This window comes from Tachyglossus aculeatus, chromosome 2 (genome assembly GCF_015852505.1).
Source record: "Tachyglossus aculeatus isolate mTacAcu1 chromosome 2, mTacAcu1.pri, whole genome shotgun sequence".
Lineage (NCBI taxonomy): Eukaryota > Metazoa > Chordata > Mammalia > Monotremata > Tachyglossidae > Tachyglossus > Tachyglossus aculeatus.
Window position 1 is genome coordinate 24,566,955 of NC_052067.1, and position 16,923 is coordinate 24,583,877.

Genomic DNA, 16,923 nt, shown 5'->3' on the forward strand with positions numbered 1-16,923 from the left:
AAGAGCTCGGGCTCTGGAGTCAGAGGTCATGGGTTCAAATCCCGGTTCCACCAACTGTCAGCTGTGTGACTTGGGGCAAGTCACTTCACTTCTCTGGGCTTCAGTTACCGCATCTGTAAAATGGGGATTAAGACTGTGAGCCCCACCACGGGACAACCTGATCACCTTGTAACCTCCCCAGCACTTAGTACAGTGCTTTGCACATAGTAAGTGCTTAATAAATGCCATTATTATTATTATTAGTATTATTATTCTTTGTGGTTCAGTTTCCTACTGTGCACTATGGAGTTTAAATACTTGCTGTCCATCTTATTTAGACTGTGGCCTAATAAGGGACCAGGACTATGTCCAACCTGATTATCTTGTAGCTTGCATCTAACCCAGGACTTAGTACAGTGCTTTATACATAAGTGTTAAACAAATTCCATTATTATTATTATTATTACTACTAATTCCCAAGCACCTAGAACAGTGCTTTGCATTAAGCAGACATTCAATTGAAGCTGCTCTAGTACTGACAATTGAGAGTAGTAGTTGCAAATGAGAGTCAGAGTGGCCCCAAGACTACAAGTTCTCCAGAATTCCCATCCTATTTATATACTTGCTTTGGAAGTTCAAGGTCCATCATCATAAGGAAGGTGAATGGAGTGGAAGGTGGAGTTTGGTCAACACTAAACAGTAGTCAAGAGAAGTTTGAAGTTGGAGTAACAGCAGAAGCGAAAGCCTCAATCTTGCTTACTCTATCAATTTTTCCTCAACTGCTACTGACCCAGTTTCCTGTTTTCCGTGACTCCTCGCTGCCCTTTTCTGCTCCGCTCTTTCCCGTTCTGTTACTTTTGTCACCCCGGGCCAGACGGGAACTTTACCTTCTGTGCTTTTCTGAACTTCTTTAAGGACAGGTGATAATATCTATAACCTGAAAAAATCACAAGATCATTGAACACAAATCCAGCTGGGTTTAAATGCTGAAGGGAAAAAAAAAAGACAGTGAAAGGAGGGAAATGAAATCCAGATTCCTACTCTGAGAGTTTTGATTTTCAATAAATACTAAGCTCAAAGTAGGTTGAGGGTAACCACAGCCAAGACAGAGCTGTCGAGTTCAAATCAGTCAATCAAGCAATGGTCTTTATTGAGCACTTACACTGTGCAGAGTACATAGACGTGATCCCTTTCCTCAAGGACTTCTCAATCAAGTGAAGTAGACAGATATTAATTATAAATATTCTTATTCTCTATTTCCCCAATCTCTTTTCTATTTTAATGTCTCTTTCCCCACACAGACTGCAAGTTCCATGTGGTCGGTGACCGTGTCTACCAACTCTGTTGTACTGTACTTTCCCAAGCACTTGGTACACTGCACTGCATACAGGAAGCCCTCAGTAAATAATAGCAATAATTTTGGTACTTATTAAGTGCTTACTATGCTTACTATATGCCAAGCACTATTCTAAGCACAGGGGTAGATACAAGGTCATCAGATCAGACGTAATCCCTGCCCCACATGGGGCTCACCAGTCTTAATCCCCATTTCACAGATGAGGTAATTCAGGCGCAGAGAAGTTGAGTGACTTGCCCTAGGTCACACAGCAGACATGTCATGCAGCCAGGATTAGAACCCATGCCTTCTGACTTTCAGGCCCGTGCTCTTTCCACTAGGCCACGCTATTTCAGCCACTGATTGACCGATTGACTGATTCCCAGAAATTTATCATCTTGGAATTCGAGGTCTAACCAATTTAACATACGGTTCCTACAGAAAAATCTAAAGCATCTCAATGAAGACATTTAAAGAAGTGGGCAAATACATGTTTATATATGCCATAACTTTCCCACCCTCCCTATATTGAATAGTTTGGACAGAAGAGTGAATGAAGACTAAACATCTGGAATTTTTTGGAAAACATCCCAGTCACCGTGTGTAATGCTGATGTTCCTCCTCACTGCCTTGTCATAAGAATTTGGATAAACTGATCCCTCTTCATATGTGCCCCATGAAGTATGTGTGTGTGTATATATATATATATATATGTATATATATATATATATATATATATATATATATATATATTCTTGTATTAGTTCTGTGGGAGTGACCAATCACCTACAAGTAAATATCTGGAGTCCAGCTGTTGACTGGGACCAAAATCATTGCTATTTCTCAATCAAAATCAACTAGTCAACAATCAAACATCAAAACCGCTTTAAAGCTAGGGTTGGGGTTAGGACTGTGGCTAGGGTTAGGGTTGCAAAAAGTGCCTAGGTTTACGAGCGGGAGTTACTTTGTTGATAATTGACGGTGATTCCCTGAACATTAGATTACCATTTTGTTGACGAATGTCTTTTTGGTGTTTGACTTCCCGTGATTTGTTGTTTGCCAGGAGTTGTGCCCTCTGACATATGTCCTCTACTGTGTCATTATTCACTACCCTCCCTGACTAAGGTCACCAAGTTCCCTACCTCCCTTGCAACCTTTAGTCTCACCAGTTTGAAACAATTTAAGGTATTTGCTTCTTGATCCAGTTATTCTGTAAAATGGTCACTGCAGTCACTTCGGCCATATGCGAGTCCCACACAGCAAAACTACTGCATGTGCTGAACTCCTGTTCATTATACTCCATGCTCCTGGAGGAATATAGTCCCAAAGTACTATTTAGTACTTTGTTTAGTAAGCCTGGTACATACTTCTGATGGGCATTAACACCTTTCCATAAAATACATCGAAATAGTATGTCAACGTTGGGGAAACCATGTGCTCCCTGAAGGCAGGGATTGTTCCTTCTAAATTTATTGTACACTTCCAAGTGGTTAGTACAGTGCTCTCCACAAAGTAGGGGCTCAATATGCACTAATGATCAATTAATTCCCAAGTTAGCCCTAAATAATTCAATCAGCTAGAAACTGATAGATAGCAAAGGTCAAGTGGCAATATTTCAGGCCAAATGTTGTGGGTTTTGGTCATCAACTGAGAAAATGACAATATCGCCACATTCCAACCCTAAAAGGGACAGAGTTTTATTTGCCTCGGTTAATTCTAAGTAGACAGTGATTGGTCTTTAGGATCTAGCAGACCATCATCAGCTGAACCCCTGGCCCTCGGCATCTCACGTTCTTCAACCAAAATGACCAAATCATTACTCGTAGGCTCATTTACCCAAATAGTGCCAGATTTTTGTTGGCCAGGTTAGGGAAGATGTACAAACATGAACTGGGCTGGAGGCGGGTCAGCACAGGTCTTCCAGTTTTCTAGCACTTGTAGTATAATAATAATAATGATAAAAATGATGTCATTTATTAAGCACTTACTATGTGCAAAGCACTGTTCTAAGCGCTGGGGAGGTTACAAGGTGATCGGGTTGTCCCATGGGGGGCTCACAGTCTTAATCCCCATTTTTCAATGAGGTAATTGAGGCACAGAGAAGTGAAGTGACTTGTCCAAAGTCACACAGCTGACAATTGGCAAAGCCGGGGATATGACATACCTGAATGTTTGGAGGGGAAGAGGAAGGTGCATAGCCTTGGGATGGAGTCCCCCATGCTGGTTTTCAATAAAAACAAAATGGTTATCCAGTCAAAGGTGAATTCTCACAAGCCTTGTCTTGTCTTATGCCGTTGAGTCGTCTCCGACCCATAGTGACACCACGGACACATCTCTCCCAGAATTCCCCGCTCTCCATCTGCAACCATTCTGGTAGCATATCCATAGAGTTTTCTTGGTAAAAATATGGATGTGGTTTACCATTGCCTCCTTCTGTGCAGTAAATCAATCAATCGTATTTATTGAGTGCTTACTGTGTGCAGAGCACTGTACTAAGCACTTGGGAAGTACAAGATGGCAACATATAGAGACAGTCCCTACCCAACAGTGGGCTTACAGTCTAGAAAGTGCGCTCACAGTCTAGAAAGACATGAGACATGAGACATGAGTCTCACCCTCCTCTCTCCCATGCTGCAGGAGAAGCAGCGTGGCTCAGTGGAAAGAGCACGGGTTTTGGAGTCAGAGGTCACGGGTTCAAATCCCAGCTCTGCTGTGTGTCTGCTGTCAGCTGTGTGACTTTGGGCAAGTCACTTAACTTCTCTGTGCCTCAGTTACCTCATCTGTTAAATGGGGATTAAGAGTGTGAGCCCCCCATGGGACAACCTGATCACCTTGTAAACACCCCAGCACTTAGAATTGTGCTTTGCACATAGTAAGCGCTTAATAAATTCCACTATTATTATTATTATTATTATGCCGCTGCTGCCCAGCATGGGTGAGTTTTGACTTGTAGCAGATTGCCTTCCACTCGCTAGCCACTGGCCAAGCTAGGAATGGAATGGGTATGCCTCTGCTTCACTCTCCCTCCCAGAGCTGAGACTGGTAGAGTATTGGAAACTCTCCAGGTTTGGCCCAGAGAGGGGCTCACAGGGCTAGGCTTCATTAAAATCCTTCTCCGACTAAGCCCTCATTTTCTCTTTGACCACTCCCTTCTGTATCTCCCTTGCCCTGGGATTTGTACCCTTTATTCACCCTTCCCTCATCCCCACAGCATTTATGTCCAAAACCAGAATTTATTTTAATGTCTGCATTTACGTAAGTAACCGCAATGTATCCATTTATATTAATATCTGCATTCCCCTCTAGACAGCGAGTTCACCGTGGACACAGAATGTGTCTAACAACTCTGTTATATTTTGCTCTGCCAAGTGCTTAGTACAGTGCTCAGGACACAGTAAACACTCAATAAATATGGTTGATTGCTCCTGGATTTCATCCCAAATCAAGTTGCCTCTCTCCACCACCCCAATTCTGGTAACAGCCAGCTGAACGGGGCAGCAGACGGAGCATTTACGGCACACAGACTTCTTTGATATTGTAGAAAGTCCTGTCGGACACAGCAGCCTAGGGTAACTCTGTACCAGCAGGCACAGAGATATGAAAGTAAGTCGTTCTTATATTCAAGCAAGGTTATTTGAAAACTGTGATCCTGTACCCTTGGGCTTGCTTCATTTTTGCTCTTCCCATTTTTCTTCCTTTCAACAGTCTGCCCACACCCCTGTGTGCTCTAGGGCATCACAACTGGTAACACTACCAACAATTCTGCCCCTGATTAGGAACAGCGGGAAGACATCCACTTCTTGCTAACCCTCTTTTGTTTATAAAAATGAAACAGTTATTATAGCTGGCTCAGAATAAAGAATGACTAGCTGCATGCTAAGAATGGATGCAACCTTAAAATGTTTTTGAAACTGTTTTTAAAGAACCATCCTATAATTCAGAATTGTCTTAGCTTGTGACCCACATCCGTAATATATATATATATATATATATATGTATTTTGTGTTGTGGATCCTAGACATGTTTTGTACTGAGACTGATTTTCATATTAGATGAAAATGAGACTTTGGCAAATTTATCACTATACAAATCTCAGGTCAGATAAGTCTATTGGTGCCTCCTTGCCTAAACATTTACATACTTCACATAAGAAATTTTCTCTTGCTTCCTGGTTTTCCAAATTTTGTTTTTCTGGTTTTATTTAAGGTCTAACCACAGTGGCTTGAAAAGCATAAACCACTATAATGTAGCGATCCTGGATAATTCTACTGAAACATTCACTCAACTCCAATGACACATCTTAAAACACTATTTATTTTATTTTGTTAATATATTTTGTTTTGTTCTCTGTCTCCCCCTTTTAGACTGTGAACCCGCTGATGGGTAGGGACCATCTCTATATGTTGCCAACTTGTACTTCCCAAGTGCTTAGTACAGTGCTCTGCACACAGTAAGCGCTCAATAAATATGATTGAATGAATGAATGAATGAATGTTGGAAAGAAAACTACACTAAAATAGATATGAGTTCTTTTCATTCCAAAGAAAAACCTACGTGGCTTTATCCATTCAGCAATAATGATGCTAACGATAATAGCACCTTGGGTTTATGTAGCTCTAAGAAGCATATTCACATTTATTATTTCATTTCATCATCACTGACTTTTATGGACCCAGTAGAAGAGAAGACAAATTTTAAATGCAGACCTACTCGTTACTTTGCCAAGTTACCTTTCATTTAATGTTTACTTATATATTTAGATCCTTCTGCTTTTAAAACTACTGTATGAAATATATGATCACCAAAAAACCAGTTATTTTTCTATACATTTCCTTCTGACTGTATGAGTTAGGGAGGTGCAGGCGGTCTTATGTCCACTTTGCCAATGTGAGTTGACCAAATCGGTATCATAATCAACAATGCCATTGACTGAGTGCTTCGAGGATTGCTCATTGTGTTGTATTAGACTTTCCCAGGCGCTTAATACAGTGTTCTGTATGTAGTAAGCACTCAATAAATAGCTTTGCTTGATGGGTCGCACTGCAACAGAGTTGGTAGACAAAATGAGAAACTTGACCAAGGACACAGTCACTGGGAGAGAATGGAGACCAAACTAGTTTCCTGCATCCTGGCCTGGGCTCTGCATTTTTATTTTCCTTTACCCTCCTCCTCCCTCTTTTCTTCACATTGTCTTTCCACTCTTTTTCCTCCCCCCCACCTCTTATTTCCTTCCCATACACCCCTACATCCCTTGTTCCCAAATGTATCACTGGGAAGCCCAATTTGCTCAACCTCCTTACTTTACATCCCTTAAATTTGTTTTCATCATCACTGCTAAAATCTAGACCCCTCCAAGGATAGCTATTATGGCCTTATACAGTATGGTAATCAGCACTTTTAAAAGTACTTAAATTCCTAGATTTCCTTACACTGCACAAAAAATGATGATAATCTTTGACAGCTCCCCCAGAGAAAGGCAAATGATACAAAGAGAAGTTCACTGTTTTTAAATCAATCATCAATCAATGGCATTTACTGAGTGCTTACTGTGTGCAGAGTACTGTACTAAGCACTTGGGAGTGTACCATACAATATAGTTGGTGGACGTGCTCGCTGACCACAAGGAGCTTACAGTCTAGAGGGGGAGACAGACATCAGAATAAATTACAGCCAACATCTAGTAGTAAATTAATAATAACTAGGGACAGAAAAAACCCTGCAGCTATTTTGCTGTTTAGCTACTAGACTCTTCTGGGTACTTACTATTGACTTTAGCAAAAGAGGACCACATGTAAACTAAGGAAAGAGAAAGGGGAGAGTTAAAAAGAACATAAATAGATTTGGCTTCATCATCAGATAATGGACTGAATAGACTTTAAAGGATTGGGGGTTTTTTTAACAATTTTCTGTAGCTCATGTTTTGTGTTGTGCTACATTACTAAATATAGGAAACACAAAGACAGAATGGTTACTTAGTCTTAGTTCATCAATCAATCACTGGTATTTACTGAGTGCTGAGCACACAGTGTACTGAATGCTTAGGAAAGTAAAATATAACAGTGTTAGTACACATCTTCTCTTCCCACCATGAGTTTACAGTCTAGAGGGGAGAGAGACATTAATAATAATGATGGTAGTTGTTAAGCATTTACTATGTGCAAAGAACTAAGAAATTATGGATATATACATAAGTACCGGGGGGCTGAGGGAAGGGTGAATAAAGGGAGCAAATCAAAGTTCAAAGGTGATGCAGAAGCGAGTGGGAGAAGAAGAAATGAGGGTTTATTTGGGGAAGGCCTCTTGGAGGAGATGTATCTTCAATAAGGCTTGGAAGGTGAGGAGAGTGATTTATCTGCCTGATATGAAGAGGGAGGATGCTCCAGGCTAGAGGCCACAGGTGAGCAAGAGGTCAGCGGTGAAAGTGACAAGATCCAGGTACAGTTAGTAGGTTGGTATTAGAGGAATGAAGTATGTGGGCTGGGATGTAGTATGTATGGGTATGTATGGGTATGTATGTATAGTATGTATGTATGGGTATGTAGTAGGAGAGTAGTGAGGTAAGGTAGGAGGCAAAGAGATTGAGTGCCTTAAAGCAGATGGAAAGGAGCTTCTGCTTGATGCACAAGTGGATGGGAAACCACTGAAGGTTCTCGAGGAGTGGGGAAACATGGACTGAACGTTTTTGTAGAAAAATTATCATAGCGGTAAAGTATGGACTTGAGTGGGGAAAGACAGGAGGCAGGGAGGTCAGCCAGGAGGCTGATAAAGTAATAATGGCGTAATCAAGTAATTTTAGTTTAAAGATAGTCATGATTTCACTGAAGTTCTTAAAGCAGAGCTACAAATATTTTAGTCACGTTTGCCTCCTAGCATTTATGTGCAGACAATAACGCAATTTAGTGGAGCTGAGAAACCCTGCGAGGAATTGTCATCAACTGAACGTGGCAGTCCCTCCAGAAATGGATCATTAGGTCAAATAGAGGAGATGATTCTTAAAGTCAGTTAAGTACTAGGATGTTATCACTGTTAATTTAAAGAATTACTGGGTCCAATTTGTTTATGATTTTGTATCTAGCCAGACATTTGACAGTGCTTGGAACATAGTAAATGCTTAGAAAAAGTTAACATTATTATTAAAAGCACTTCCTTCCCACCAACATACAACAGATATTAGTGTAGTGCTCTTCAAAGGTATTATTTGAGCATTTCTATCATTACTAATGAATACTTGAGTCTAAACAGATAAAATTCCTCATCTGAAAAATGGGTATTCAATGCACATTCTCCCTCTCCCTTAGTCTGTGAGCCCTATGTGAGAGAGGGATTTTGTCTGACTCAACTTGCGTTACAAGGGTCAATACAGTTCCTAGTACATAGTAAGCATTTTAAGACTATTATTTTTATTATTAATAGTAGTAGTAGCAGTACTGCTGATAAGAAAACTAATATGCGATAACATAAGCACTTAGTACAGTGCTCAGCATACAGAAGATACTCAATAAAGACTCCCACTTAAAGGATAACTGTCACACCAGTGTGATCTCAAGGACCCAAGAGTAAGTCTTTGTCAGTCACACAGCTATACAAAGAATAAAGCATTAATGCCTGTGAGTCGGTTGTTTGGTAGGGATTGTCTCTATCTCTTGCCAAATTGTACTTTCCAAGCACTTAGTACAGTGCTCTGCACAAAGTAAGCACTCCAGAAATACCACTGAATGAATGAAAGATCTTCAACAGTAGCCACAGTTCTTAAGGCAAGTAGGTAAATCAGAGATAAGCTGTTTAGTACTAGGAAAGCCCTTATATAGTGCCAACTTTTGGGCTCCATATTTTAAGAACGATGTCACACAGATACAAAGAGTTCTGAAAAATGTTGCAGATGGGATTAAAGATGTTGGGAAATAGGAGCTAGGAAGAAAGATGAAAGCAATTGGGTTACCTTAGCCTGAGTAAGAGATGAAGAACAGTTGATTTTGAAATGGTTTTCAAGCATAAGAAGGGTTATTACTGTGGCCAGCGCTTCTCCACCTCCGCTGGGAAGGCAACAAGAGGAAATTGATATTTTTACCCAGCAGCAAGATGTAGGATAAGCATAAAGAAGTACTTTTTGATAGCAAACATGATCAAAACTTGTGAAGAGGAGAGTGGTTCTGAGTTTCCTTTTTACCATCATCTTCTCCATGTATATTTATTGAATATAATTGAATAATAATTATATTGAATATATTGAATAATAATATTGAATATATTTATATTCATATTTATTGAATACCTATCATATATTTAACTTGCATTACAAGGGTCAATACAGTTCTTAGTACTTACTAAGCAATCAAATTCTATTATTTTTATTATTAATAGTAAGTTTTGTTCTCTGTCTCCCCCTTCTAGACTGTGAGCCCACTGTTGGGTAGGGACTGTCTCTATATGTTGCCAACTTGTACTTCCCAAGCACTTAGTACAGTGCTCTGCACACAGTAAGCGCTCAATAAATATGATAGATTGACTGATTGATTGATAGTAGTACTACTACTACTAGTAGTTATATATATATATATATATATATATATATATATATATATATACATATATAAAACTAACTCTGTACTAGGCCCTGGGAAATACACGGAGAAACTTGAATGAAAGAAAATCCCTGTTCACAAGAAACTCATTTTAGCACAGACAAGCACCTATCAAGAACAACTCAATTAATAGCTCTTCTTGGCAACAAGTTTGAACAAGATAATCCATCCAAGATCCACAGACGTTACATAGTTACCTGTAATGTATTTTAATTTCTGCTTCCCCCTGTAGACTGTAAGCTCTCTGTGGGCAAGAAATGAGTCTTCCAACTCTGTTCTGCATTCTCCCAAGGGCTTAGTACAGTGCTCTGCATGCAGTAAGACTTAAATGAATACCACTGATTGATTGATCAATTCTGTACGTTTACCTTAGTAAATAAATTCAGAAAGCAAGGTAGCTAAAAATTACCAGACACAACACACATGTTTAGTGCATAGCGAGTGTTCCAAGTGAGGTGACAATGAAGGAAGGAAAATCTTGTTAGTGTTTCTAGTGAAAATGCCTCACAGTGTACTTTGGGGAAAAAACTATAAAGCAAACCAGTAGTACAATTCCTGAAATAAAAGGTCCTCTACACATCAGTCTATGCTATCTCAATTGTTCACTTTTAAATTGTTGACAACTTTGGGTTTAATTACTGAGATTTTTCTGAATGCAGTACACTGTACTAAGTACTTGGGAGAGCACAATACAGAACTGGAAGACATTTTCCCTGTGTTTTAGGAGTATACAATCTAATCTAATCTTCTAAATGGTGAGCCCACTGTTGGGTAGGGACCGTCTCTATATGTTGCCAACTTGTACTTCCCAAGCGCTTAGTACAGTGCTCCGCATACAGTAAGCGCTCAATAAATACGATTGAATGAATGAATGAATAATGGGTTCCATAATCAGTTTATTTTCTTTTGACTCTTTTTCTTATTCCCTCCCTGGTCATCTCTGCACAGAGCCATGGAAGTCTGAACAATCACACCCAAACACAATAGACTGATTTTCCTGGGGATGAAGCTATCTTACTAGAGTGCTTACGCAGATCTCCATGAACCACAAGAAGCAGTGTTGTCTACTGGAAAGAACACAGACCTGAGAGTCAGATAATCTAAGCTCTAATCCCGGCTCTGCTATTTGTCTGCAGTGTGACCATAAAGCACATCACAACTTCTCTGGTTTTCAGTTTCTTCATCTGAAAATGGGTATTCAAACCTGTTCTCCCTCCTACTTGGGTTATGAGACTCGTTTGAGAAAGGGATTATGCCTGACCACATTAATTTGTATCTACTCCAGGGTTTAGAACCATACTTGACTCACTGTAAGTGCTTAACAAATACCATAATAATAATAATATCATTCTTCTTATTATTATTAAACTCTCATGGTCTTCAAGTTTCTTTTATTTTTTCTGGACTGGGTGCCATTTTTACTAGTAACTAATCTATCAAATGCACTCTGTCAATCAAACTTTGTCAAACCAATATTCACTGAACACTTACAGCCTTATGGCTAGATGCCAGGGAAATTACATTTTTTTCTAAGCAATGCTTGTCAGACTATAGACATTTCTTAATGCTTTGAATGGTTACTGTCCCATCCGAGCCTCCTGGGACATGATTCATTCAGGAGAACACTATATCATAACTTCTCCTGAACAATCCTTTGAAATGTGTTACTCATCCTACTGGTGTGATTGATGTCTTAGTAAATCATGCCAAGCATGTGCTGTGGACTAGTTCTGATTGGCAACATTCTTTCTTTGTGCAAAATACCAAAGCAGTTGTGTAACATTCTGTGGTTGTACTATCTAGGTACGGATTATTACAGAATGCATGTAAAGTCTGAACAAGGGGTCAAATTCAAACTAAGTAAACCCTCTACTACACCCAGTTCTTCTGTAACATGAGGACTGCATTCTTACAAACCCCTGCAGAAAATTCATATAATAAATAATAATAATGAGGATGATGATGGTGATAATGCTATTTGTTCAGAGCTTACCAAATGCCAAGCTCTGTGCTAAATTCTGAGGAAGATACAAGATAATGGAGTCAGGCCCAACCCCTGCCCCGCAAAGAACTCAGTCTAAGAAGGAGGGAGAACAGGTATTTAGTCTCCATTTTATACATCCAGAAAGAGACACTGAAATAAGCGACTTGCTCAAAGTTGCAATGTGGCGTTTGACATGGGAGTAAGTCAGGAATATGGCACATCTTTTGTCCTACTGCTATTTTCACAGTCTCTTCTCAAGTGAAATGTCTCTCTCGTTTGAGGTAAGGCATCTCAGTGGAAAGAGCCCTGTGCAGGGAGAAAGTATGAGCTACAGTCACGGAGTAGATGAGATCCACGCTGGGTAAACCACTCTTTCTATACTCGTTCATTCTTTCAATCATATTTATTGAATGCTTACTATATGCAGAGCACTGTACTAAGCGCTTGGGAAGTACAAATCTGCAACATATAGAGAGGGCCCCTACACAACAACGGGCTCACAGTCTAGAAGGGGAAGACAGACAACCAAACAAAACAAGTAGACAGGTGTCAATACCATCAGAATAAATAGGACATCAATTTATATCACATATCAAGGAAAAGGTTGAGATACATCATAGGAGACAACATTTTTCAGATTCAGAATATTTCCAATTCTGCTAAAATCCAGCCAGTAAACTTTGCTCTTCTAACACCAACCTACTTCACTGTACTTTGATCTCTTCTATCTCACTGCTGACCCTTTACCCATATCCTCCCTCTGGCCCGGGGCTCCCTCCCCCTTCATACACAACAAGTCACCACCCTCCCACCATCAAAGCCTAATAGAAATCACATCTCCACCAAGAGGCTTTCCCCGATTAAGTCCTCTTTCCCCTTACTCCCGTTCCCTTCTGCTTTGACTGTGCACTTGTATAGGAAGGCTCTCCATCACCTCAGCCCCTCCTACCTCACCTCCCTTCTTTCCTTCTCCAGCCCAGCCTGCACCCTCCGATCCTCTGCCACTAACCTCCTCACTGGGCCTCGTTTTCACCTGTCCTGCCGTCAACCCCCGGCCCACGTCCTCCCCCTGGCCCGGAATGCCCTCCCTCCACACATCCTCCAAGCTAGCTCTCTTCCTCTCTTCAAAGCCCTGAGAGCTCACCTCCTCCAGGAGGCCTTCCCAGACTGATTCTCCTCCTTCCTCTCCCCTTCTTCCCCCTCTCCATCCCCCCACCTTATCTCCTTCCCCTCCCCACAGCACCTGTATATATGTTTGTACATATTTATTACTCTATTCATTTTACTTGTACATATTTCCTATTCTATTTATTTTATTTTGTTAATATGTCTTGTTCTGTTGTCTGTCTCCCCCTTCTAGACTGTGAGCCCGCTGTTGGGTAGGGACCGTCTCTATTTGTTGCCAACTTGTACTTCCCAAGCACTTAGTACAGTTCTCTGCACACAGTAAACACTCAATAAATACGACTGAATGAATGAATGAATGATATTCACTTCCCTGTCGACATACGACAAATACTTATCTGTAAATTCATTTGAATGCCTGTCTACTCCCTAGACTGTAAGCTCCTTGTGGGCAGGGAATGTGTTTAGCAAATCTGTTATCTCGTGCGATTGCTTAGTACAGTGCTCTGCTCACAGTAATGCTCAATAAATGCCACTGACTGATTTGACTCATTCTATTCTCTCTATTGCTTTCTGCTTAAAGGCACATTTTTTTCCCCAAGATATACCAGTGCTTTTACCAAATGAGATAGTTCAGTTCTCACAGTCTGACAATCTGCCAGAGCCATCTTCACTTTCAAAGTCCTAGGCCAAGGAAAGCAGAACTGAAATCCAGACAAAGAGTATTCCAAGTAATAAAATTTAGGGATCCGAATAACCATTTTCTTCCCTTCCTACGCTACTAGAAAGTATGGCATCGTCAGATCTGAGTCTGAAATGAGAATTATTCTTCCATGTCCTCTCCTACACAACCTTCTTGAAAAACTACAGCTCACAAAAGAAATACTACAATAAGATTAAAGCCATTTCAGTCCACACTCTGAGAACACACTAGATAACCCATTTAAGTCCAAAGCAATACTCACATTTCATGTTGCATCACCTGCAATCTGGAGAAATGCAGCTTTTTTATTTGAAGGATAACACTGGCAGGCCAGAAACATTGCTCCACATTCATTTTTCTATCCTTTTGTCTTAGAATTAAGAATTGTATCTCAGTGAAATAATTAATTGACCTGCCCCGAGGAGAAATAAATCACCCACTCAATATTCAGGTTGGAATGTGCACCTACTGTAGTGTGTTGTATCTCTAATATATGAGTTCAGTAAGCCTTTCTGACAAGTAGAAGAGCTGTTCCTACCACTTGCAAGGTTACAGACGTGAGATATGACAGCAAATATGCTGTAGTCACAATATCATATGTTCAAAATCGGTAATATCATAACAGAAAACATAGCTGCATAAAATAGAATGGAACAAGTGGAGCCAACAGTAAAAGGAGGAAGGAATAATACTGCCAATTACCCCATGGGTGCTGGGAAATGTGGAAGGCTGTTTTCCACCATTTGGAATGAATAAAATGTGCTGATTTTCACCATGGAGACCACCACCATCTTAACACGATTCTTAACACAGACACTGACATTTCTCTAACTCCATCTTTCAAAAAAAATAGGGTTTAGTGTCCCGTAATTCTTCCATCTTTCCTTTGCAATTACTAGACTGTGTGAGTCTGGTGTGTGCTTGTTAAAATCTTTAATTGGTTTCTTCATCCAGACACTTGGCACTTGAGAAATCAATTAATGGTATTTATTGAGCACTTACTGTGGCAGGGCATCCTACTAAGAGCTTACGAAAGTTAAATACAATGGAGTTGGTAGAAATGTTCCCTGTCTGCAGTGAGCTTACAGCCTAGAGAAAATGGTTCAAACAAGCAAAAATCCTGACACTGGAACTTTCAGGTACTCAACTTGGTTTTTTCTCCCATCATCAACAGCATTGGTACCAAAGCCATATTCTCAGTTTGTGCCACAATTTCAGCTTTATGAAGACTATGAAACATTGAGGAAATGCCACAAGGCTTCATAGATATCACACGATATCACAGATAGAAGACTGCTTGAAAACTATCAGAGAATCTCACTTCTTTCCATTTTGGACACGATTCTAGACAAAATCTTACTGAGCAAACACAATGAGAACATTGTTAACCTGGATCCGATCATGGCTTCACACAAAATGCAGCCCAGAAGACATGATCTCCGCAGCACAAGACGGACATAAGAAGAGTGCAGAGAGCTACCCACATGCACTTCTACATTATGTAAAACACATTTAAGACCAACGATGAACCTGGGCCCAGGCAATTGCTATGGAAATCTGACTGTTTGAGAAATTCACCAAGATCCTTAGGCTAAAAGTCAATCGGGCAATCAATCAATCAGATTTATTGAGTTAATTTAGTTTAGTCGGAGATTAAAGAGCTCTAATGGATCCTTTCCCTATCACCATTAGAATGGAGCAGAGAGGTATGATAGCTTCAGTTTTGTTCAACCTCTTCTATCTTGCCATCCTTAAGGGCTTAAGCAAGTAATACCCAAGCAATCTGGCTTGGGTATATGTTTACAATCCACTGGGGCAACTCTTCTAGTTGAATGAGCTACAAGAATCTTCACAAATCATTGAGACAGTGACTCAGGAACAACTATACCCAGATGACAGTCCTCCAGAGACGCAGACACAAAAAGACGTGCGAATGATCATGAGTCATTTTACAGATTTAGCACAGTGCTATGGACTAACAATATGTCTTGACGAAAGTGGAAATTATGTGACAGCCCACACCCGGGGAACCCTCCCCACAAAACCAAAGGTTTATATTGGCAAAACTGGAGCATACAGGAGTTAATCAATCCTGCTACCTGGGCAGTACAGAGCACTGCCTACTCCCAGTAACCCACAGACAAAGAAATAGACATGCAACGGACTGCAAGGGTCAACATGGCTTTCAGCAAGTGAAAGACAGGGTGTGGCCTAGTGGAAAGAAAGTAGGGCTGGGAGCCAGGGGACCAAAGTTCTAATCCTGGCACTTCCACTTGCCAGCTGTGTGACCTTGGGCAAGTCACTTAACTTCCCTGTGCCTTCATTTCTTCACCTGTAAACTGGGGATTCAATACCAATTCTACCTCCTACTTAGACTGAGCACAAAGAGGGTCAGGGATTGCATTCGACCAGATTAGACTGTGAGCCCACTGTTGGGTAGGGACCGTCACTATATTTTGCCAACTTGTACTTCCCAAGTGCTTAGTACAGTGCTCTGCACACAGTAAGCTCAAATGAATGAATGAATGAATTATCTTCTATCTATGCCAGCGCTTAGTACAGTGCTTGGTAACACAGAAAGTGCTTAACATATACCACCATTAATATTGTCATTATTTCTTTCATTTTGAGGCATCAAGGAGGGAAAGAAGGAGAAAAGGCATGAAAGATGGGAAGGCTTGAAATGTTCCAACATATTTGGCTATGACTAGGACCTATTTCAGAGGATCCATCTTTCTTTGGTGCCCGTAATAGGTACGTTTAAGATACATATAAACACACCTATGCTGAGGGTAAGATGTAAATGGCTTTGGATAGCCACACTGCTTATTGCTCATTCCCAGCTAATGCTACTCTGTTCCAATTTATTCCATCTCCCAATTTTCTGAGCACAGCAGCTACCTTTGGGAGAAGAGGTGCTATTGCATTCTAAAGCAACCTCAGGCATGTGACTGAAAATATGGGTGTTTCAAAAAAAGTCTCTGAACTGATATGTTTGATAATTGTGGAAGAGAAATTTCCTTTCAGCTATTAAGCACATTCCCCAGAACTTCAAACTGGGCTTATCTTGGTCTCTTAGGGACCAAAGATCTATCTAACAAACACTCTAGGAACTCCTCCAGAGCACTCAGAACTATGTAACTTCTGAGGAGGAAAATCAAGCAGCGCAAATCTATCATCCTAAATCCTATTAGAGATCTATTAGAGAATTCAG

General features: G+C 40.4%; 1 protein-coding gene and 1 non-coding gene across 9 annotated transcripts in view; both read right to left on the minus strand.

Annotated features, from left to right (window-relative positions):
• The window catches only part of RBMS3 (RNA binding motif single stranded interacting protein 3), a 1,223,284-nt gene that overhangs the window by 432,116 nt on the left and 774,245 nt on the right, over positions 1-16,923 (minus strand). The gene's annotated exons all lie outside the window — the stretch shown is intronic.
• Positions 4,261-4,398, minus strand: LOC119924859. The gene has a single exon (XR_005449542.1). It is a non-coding gene; the product is annotated as a small nucleolar RNA SNORA7 (small nucleolar RNA).